Consider the following 7,747-nt stretch of genomic DNA (forward strand, 5'->3'; position numbering starts at 1 on the left):
GCGCATGTGTGGGTGACATCTTTGGATGAGTGCAATCAACTAGATGAATGTGGCCAAATTAACTAGACACCTTTTCCTTGTTCAACCTCAACCATCTCGTTTCTCATGTATATCTTTCAATTACACAAATGCAAACAGAGGAGTGGGTTAGTCACTTACCTGTGATTCGAATGCATGTGTTGTGAGGTATTTTGGCTCTTTCTACTGTTGCATGCCTGTATTTCCTTTGATGCATGTTGTCTGCTTGCTGATGTGTGGCTGTTTTTCTTGTGCAGGTATCCTTTGGTTGGATCTGAGCTTCATATGTCTCCTTCAATCCTCATGGTTGCACTTCTTTTGTTGTTGTGGCTGGATTTTAACGGGATCAACTGCTACAGGAATTCCTACAGGAGCTCCTGTAGCTACTTCTCCCCTTGAATCTTCAACTTCTTTCTGTGCTGGGAGCTATGAGGATGATGCCAAAGATGTAGATGGAGATGGAGAGGTAATAGGTAAGCTGCAAGTGAGATTTAAGGTGTTGCTTCCTCTCTTATTTTTGTTTTTTTCTCTTTACTAAAAATTGTTTTTTTTGTGTCTTTTTCTGGGACAGGAAGAAAAAATGATGATTGGGGTGTGATGCAGGTGTGGAATGGATGGAAAGGAGGATTTAAGACTATAGGAGGGTTTATATGTTCTTCCTGAAGCTTCCCTGCCCCTCAAACTGCTTCTTATATTCATTTCTGGCTCTCTGTAATTCCTACAGGAGCCTCTTGTAGAACACACAGTTTCTGAAAAGAAGCACAGTGGGGTGAAAGAAATGTTAGAAATGATGGAGAAGAGTGTGGAGGAGATAAGATAGGTGCTGGTGTGAATGTCAGGGCTCTGTGGCATCTTCTCTTGCTCTTTGTAGTCCTCCTGCAAACCTGCAATGCACATTAAAATTCAATTTATTTTTTTTGAAAACAACTAGGGCGCCTCAAGGAGGTTTTCACCCTAATTGCCTGCCCTGGGTGCCTCCAAGGGAGGTTTTCACCCAGGGATCTTATTCTCTTTTTCTTTTATTTTTTTTCTTTTGACATCACTGGGCCACCTCAGGAGAGGTTTTCAACCCAATGATGGGACTCAAGCGCCTCATGGAGGTTTTCACTTGAGTCCTTATTTTTTCTTTTTTATTTTCCTTCAGTGAGTGGGTGAAGTGGAGGCTAAGACATGCTCCACTACCATCATTATCTTATTCAAATCTTCAATGAACTCTCACTTGGAGAGGGGCTTCTTGTAAAATTTCAACCAATGTCCATTGACAAGCATGGGGATGGCTTCATCATCAATGGTTCTGATCAAAACTGAACCATTGTCATTGCATTTTTCCACAGTGTAGGGTCCCAGCCATCTTGTCCTCAGCTTGCCTTTGAAGTCTTTATATCTTGAATCATAGAGTAGTGCCCAATCTCCCTCTTGAAATTGCTTCTCCTTGATATTTTTGTCATGCCATATCTTCCTATGAAGTTGAACTACTTCTGTGTGGAGAAGAACCTGCAATCTTTGTTCATCCAATCCATTGAGATGGAGTAATCTTTCCTTCTGTGCATCGCTGAGGTCTAGGTCCAGCTAAGCTGTCATCCTTAGTGTATTGAATTCAAATTCTATTGACAGCAAAGCCTTCTTCCTATAGACTAGTTCATAGGGTGTGAACCCTGTAGTGGTCTTCCATGTTGTGTTGTAGGCCCAGGTGGCCTCAACTAATCTGTCCGCCCAGTCTTTTCTGTTGTTGCTCACTACCTTTGTCAGGATCCCTTCCAATGCTCTATTAGTGACCTCCACCTACCCATTGGCTTGTGGATGATAAGGGGTGGAAGTCTTGTGCTTGATTCTATGATGTGTGAGCAGGTCTTCAAACAAATTGGAAGTGAACTGACTACCTTGATCTGTGACCAATTCTCTTGGATACCCAAACTTGTAGAATATGATTTCTCTAAAAAATTTAGCTACTTTTTCCTCTATTGTTGCTTTGATTGCTTTTGTTTCTGCCCACTTTGTCAGGTAATCGGTGCACACAATGATGTATTGTTTCTATTTTGAAGGAGGGCTGATAGGACCCACAAATTCCATGCCCCACTTCTCAAATGGCTCAAAGGTCACTTGAGGTTGCATGGGCATCTCATCCTTTGGAGTAGGTTTCCTCATCCTTTGACATTGATCACATTGGCTGGTGTATCTCCTCACATCTTGATGAAGAGTGGGCCAGTAGTAGCCTACTTGCAATATTTTGAAGGCAATTCTCTTTGCTACAAAATGACCTCCACAAGTCCTGTCTTGACAAGTCAGGAGAATGCCAAAGACTTCCTCATCCCTGACACATCTTTCCAAGATCTGATCTGGGCCAAGTTTGAAGAGATTACCCCCAATCTAGGTGAAAGGGGCGCTTTTCCTTACTATCTTTCTCTTCTCTTTTGAGGACAGGTGTGGCGGAAACTGTGCTGAAACCAAGTAGTTTTCTATATCAACAAACCATGGAGAGAGTACTAAAATAGAAAACAGATGTTCATCTGGCATTTGGTCATCCACCATTCCTTCTTCACCTGCGGGCAAATTTACTCTGGACAAAAAGTTAGTAACCACATTTTCTTTACTAGGCTTATCAATAATGATCAGATCAAACTGCTGTAGTAAAAGCAACCATCTAATAATGCAAGCATTTACATCTGGTTTGTTCATAAAATATCTAATTACAGCATGATCAGTGTGCATGAAGGTTTGATAACCTGTGATATAATGTCTGAATTTGTTCAAGGAATGCACGACAGCTAGGAGTTCCTTCTCGGTCACCGTATAGTTTAACTCTGCCTTTGACAAGTTTTTTCTTATAAAGTATATGGCATAAGGTAAATTTTCATCAATTTGTCCCAAGGCTACTCCTATCGCTTTATTCAAGGCATCTGTGTGAATGTGGAAAGGTAGGGCCTGTTATAGACATTTTTGTGCCTTACAGCTATAAGCATGAAATGTCCATAAACCAAGGGATCCTAAGTCCCTAAAAGTGTTGTTCCAGCTCCTAAAGAAACAAGGTCAACAAATTACAGCTTCTCCCAGAAGTTCTCCACCAGAAACTGCTCAGAACTAGTCAAATCAGGATCATTTCAGATGCTCCACTAGCTAGCTGCGTTGCAAAGCACCCAAATACACTGGCTAGGTGCGTTGCAATGCACTTGAATGCACTACCAGGGTGTGTTGAACGGGAAATGACAAGTGGCAGATTCATTCCACGAGGTGGAGAGACAATGGAAGCTTCCAGAATCTCCTCCAATGACACTTGCCTCACTGAATTCGATCAGTGATGAGTAAGAGGCTCTCAGTCTCCAAGTGGAAGCAAGAACTGACAGAGAGAAGCCACTAATCAATTCATGAGCTGACTCATCCTCTTTGCATACATCTATATATGGATCCCTCACCAAGAGATCCAGAGGCTGGAATTTTGTACATTGCAGAGAATTGCTGTTGGTTTTGTGATAGATATCAGAGTATTGGGTGATTTATGCTTTGTTAGAGGTGAAGAAGGGATTCTATGCTGGGAGGTTGATGCTGGATCAGGAATCATCGGTTGTAACTCCTCCTAGATCTTCTTGTTTTATCAATAAAACTATTTGAGTTTCTCCTACATGCTTGTAAATCACTGATGTTTGTTATATTCGTATGTTTAGATTAAATCTGATCCTAAGCTTTTTATGAACATAAACCCATGTCTTTGTGTAGTTTCCTCTTTCTGTGATCTTGCAGGAACTTGGTGACGCTGGGCAAGTAAGGGAGCAGGTAGCTGGAAGCTGTCAAAGAGAAGAGAGATTGGATCAAAGGACTAGCGCAAGACACAGGTTGGTTCATCCTATTCCTCTTCGTTTATAGTTCATAAAGGAGAATACAAGAGTAGTTTTCCCTGTTTGTTTCTGAGGTCTCTGTCACAACCCAGTGGGATAGGGTCGTTCTGAATAGACACTTTTCCCGATAACAAAATGGCGACTCCACTGGGGATCATGTCTAGTTAGTTTGTTTGTGTTTCTCTGATTGTTTGTTTCATAAACTTAGAAATAGCAAATCGAACTGCATTTGCCATTTACAAATGCAAAGTAGACATCTGCTATTTCAATCCATTCACTGGATCTGTTTATGATCTGAACAGCTGATTCACAAATGATCTGATTACCCTTTGTGATAGCTCTTAAACCTCTTTTAAATCAACCCTCTGATTGTGCATTACTGATTGCTTTTACCCGGCCAAAAACCATAGATTAAACTGCAAACCGTGACCCAAAACCCGGAGAGAATTCTCGTTTCTGCTCCAGCGCAGGCTCTGTGAAGAGACTCTGCATTTCAGCGCAGTTCCCGAGAGGGCTACCTGCGTTGCAATTCAGTTTCTCTGTGTAGCAGGTGCGTTGATCAGCTTAGCCCTGTTCAGCTGAGGTTCTTTGCTCACTTTTTCCAGTTTTGCCTCTGATTTTTGCAGCCTGTGATCAGTGTGTGTGTCTGTTTAAAAGCCCCTTTTCTTTGCCTTAATTCCGCCTCGGTTGTATAAAAGAAACTGTATTTATTTTTGTGTGTTTGTTATGTCATTTACAGTTTCCCATTGCAAAAGTAGACTAGTCATACCCTTGGATTTAGATCTATCGTAAGTGTCGATTTTGATCTTAGGAGAAAGTTTATTTGTTGTTGACAGTCGATTATGCTTTTACTTTTGCCTTTGGCTTGAATTTGTGAATTTCTAGTGTCGAAACAAGTGTTTATTTCAAAATCATAAAGTGTCGTAATCGTCTCTACCTTTTGATTTCGAAAAGAAACTTGTTTGTGTTTTTCACTTGAAAGCGAATTCAAATTTGTACAACAACTTTCTTTTTAGGCATCAATATTAAGAAAGTGAAAAAAAAATACATGCACATGTGCATTTGCATATTGACACTCTGTTTGGCTTGATTTAGGAAAAGTGCATTTACAGTGTGCTCTTTGCTCTTTGAGAAAAGATTGTGTCTTTCTTTTCCCCTTGTAGCTAGGATTTTCATTGCTGAAAAGAGATAAAAGCTTGCTTATCATCTTTAGATTGCATTTTAGGAATTACATCTACATCTCGTGGTGAACCCAAAAGGCAAACTTCATAAGAAAGATCAACCTAAAATAAATTCAATGAACTTAACAACGCTTTGTAACTTAACGCACAACATTTAGAGGTCTAGGCTAGAGACATGTTCTGGCGTCGTAAAACCTGGTAACTGTTGTCCTCACTGATGTTTGGGTGATTCCTCCACTTTGAGACGATAAGTGCCAGTACGGATTTGTGCTCCCACGTACCGTCAAGTATATATTGGGAGACCCCTGTAGGCATAAAACCTTTATCCATAGGAAGCCGTGTCAGCTGCCCTACTAATCACAATGCACCGAACACAGCATTCGGGAAGATTGACTGCCGTACCCTAAAAAGTATTCTGCAGTTTTGCGATTGGTTTGGTACTCCCTCTACCTAGACCTCCAGAGCAGTCCCTTTCGTTCCTTTTCAGACTCCTTAACGGAAAAGGTCCATCTGAGCACTTGTCACTTCAGGCTCATTAAAAATCGAAGGAGACTAGAGTCATCTTTTGTTTTTTCTCGACTCTTTAAAACTGAAAAAACAAGTTGTGTCAAAGCGTGTTAAAATTTGTTTTAAACGGAATATTCATACCCTTTTCCTGCGTTGATCTTTAGGTTGAGAAAATGGAGCCTACCAACCAAGGAATTCCCCTTGGTGGAAATCCTAGTCCCTTCTCCTCTTGGGGAGATGTTGGTGCGCCCCATATGGCCACATTGTTGCTTCCAGGACTGACAATTGGCTTGCCATTATGGCTCTTCTCAACCAATGTCGTTCAGAACACCACTATTCCTGAACAATTGAATCAACAATTAGACGAGTCCAGAGTTACCCACCAGCCTTCTACTTCCTCTAATTCTTCCTCTCCTCCTTCCTCTTCGCTTAACAGGATTGGTAAAGCTAAAAGCCAAGTTCCTAAGGAGAAGAAGGAAAATAAGAAGAAAGAGAAAAAGAAGAAGGAGCCAAAGGCAAATGGGGGAAAACGAGTGTCATCTAACGAAAATCCACACACAGCACCGACCAGGCCTAAATCACCATGTGTCATTTGCAGAGGAGACCACTTTCACAGAGATTGTCCTTGCATCCCCCGGATACTAAGGGACTGGTCTCCTCGTTTGCACAATCCGGTGTCATCAACCTCTGGAGATCATGTTGAAAGCACACCGTCAACTAGTGAAAGTGAAGCCCCAGGACAAAGAGGGAAAGCTAGATTTCCTTGTAAACTGTGCAAAGGTGACCATGCCCTCCACCGTTGTCCCTTCTTAGACGAGGCTAAAAGAGTTTTGGATGATCGTCCAGTTTCACCGTTACGACTTCCTCCTGGATATAAAAAACTCTTGCCAAGTCCGTCACTAGTTGAGAACCTAGCTGGCCCGCTCAAGTGGTCGGCTGAAGCATCTATCATCGAAGATAAACCAACTGAATCCATACCAGACGAAAGTCAAAAGGTCGAGGTGGCAGTTGACCCGGTCTTGCCTTCAGAGGTTTTATCTTCGGATGATACAGTCACTGAAGAGAACAAGGATGACACCGTCCAAATTCTCTTCATCAACACAGACTCCGACGAACATGGGGGCAATCCACCCATTCCTTTACCGTAGGAAGGAAGTTCGTCAGAGCCATACCTGGCCATCTACTCGGTCCCACCTCCAAGCAACCTAGTTGTCTCCTTCGACTGGAATCAACTAGGCAGACCCCGTTTGCCAGCAAGCATACCATTCCGAATTATCGTCCAAATATATAGAATGGTCATGGCTGGTACCATCATTGATGAGGGGGCTTCTATGAGTATCCTTTCCTCTATTGCTTGGAAAGCGCTTGGTTCGCCATCGTTGTTGCCTGAAATGAGAAATCTGACAGGCTTTGATAAAGGAACCAGTCGACCTTTAGGGATCCTTCTCGATGTGCCCATAACATTGAGAAGGAAGACAGTTCGCATGAACATCATGGTCGTTCAAGAACCCTTGGATTATAACCTACTCCTTGGACGAGACTATATTTATTGCATGGAAGCCATTGTCTCCTCGCTCTTTAGAGTAATGTGTTTTCCGCACGAAGGAAGAGTGGTCAAGCTCGTGGACCAGCTTTCATTTCCCGGATCACGCATAGCAAATAGTCATATACCGTCCCTAAATGGTCTCTTCACGCAAGAAATGTCTCAATTCCCAGTCCGTCCTCCCGATGAGCGCGAGTAATTCGGAGGGATATGACTGAAACCCAGGGGGCATGCGTCCTGGTCTGCTTCGGCAGGAAAACTTCGGGTATAGGGTAGGTTTCCGCGGGAGAATATGACTAGTCTGTACCCCGTCCGTCGGTGGAAGAGGGGTTATTCTAGAATAAGATTCTCTTGTCAAAGTTATGTGAGTTGGCGGACGTCGTCGCTCACCCTTGTTTATCTCGGTAGACATCGCCGAAGAAGTGTTTTGTTTGCTGTGTGAATAGAGCAATCTTTGGGTAACCTGTAAGAGGTAGGCCTCTCCTGATAGAACAAATGTTTTGTCTGCAAATTGAGGGGTAACCTTGAAATCATATTTTATACCTGGGGGCATGCAAACCTTTTGGAGTGCAAGCGAAGGGCGACTATTTATTTTTTAAATTTTTAGGTCCTCCCTTTAAACCCGTAGGCTAACCCTTTAAACTCGTAGGATTAGTCGTCACCTAACT

This window comes from Pinus tabuliformis, chromosome 8, assembly GCF_031772625.1.
Source record: "Pinus tabuliformis cultivar Carrire ecotype Pingquan chromosome 8, CPIR1, whole genome shotgun sequence".
In the NCBI taxonomy this organism is placed as follows: domain Eukaryota; kingdom Viridiplantae; phylum Streptophyta; class Pinopsida; order Pinales; family Pinaceae; genus Pinus; species Pinus tabuliformis.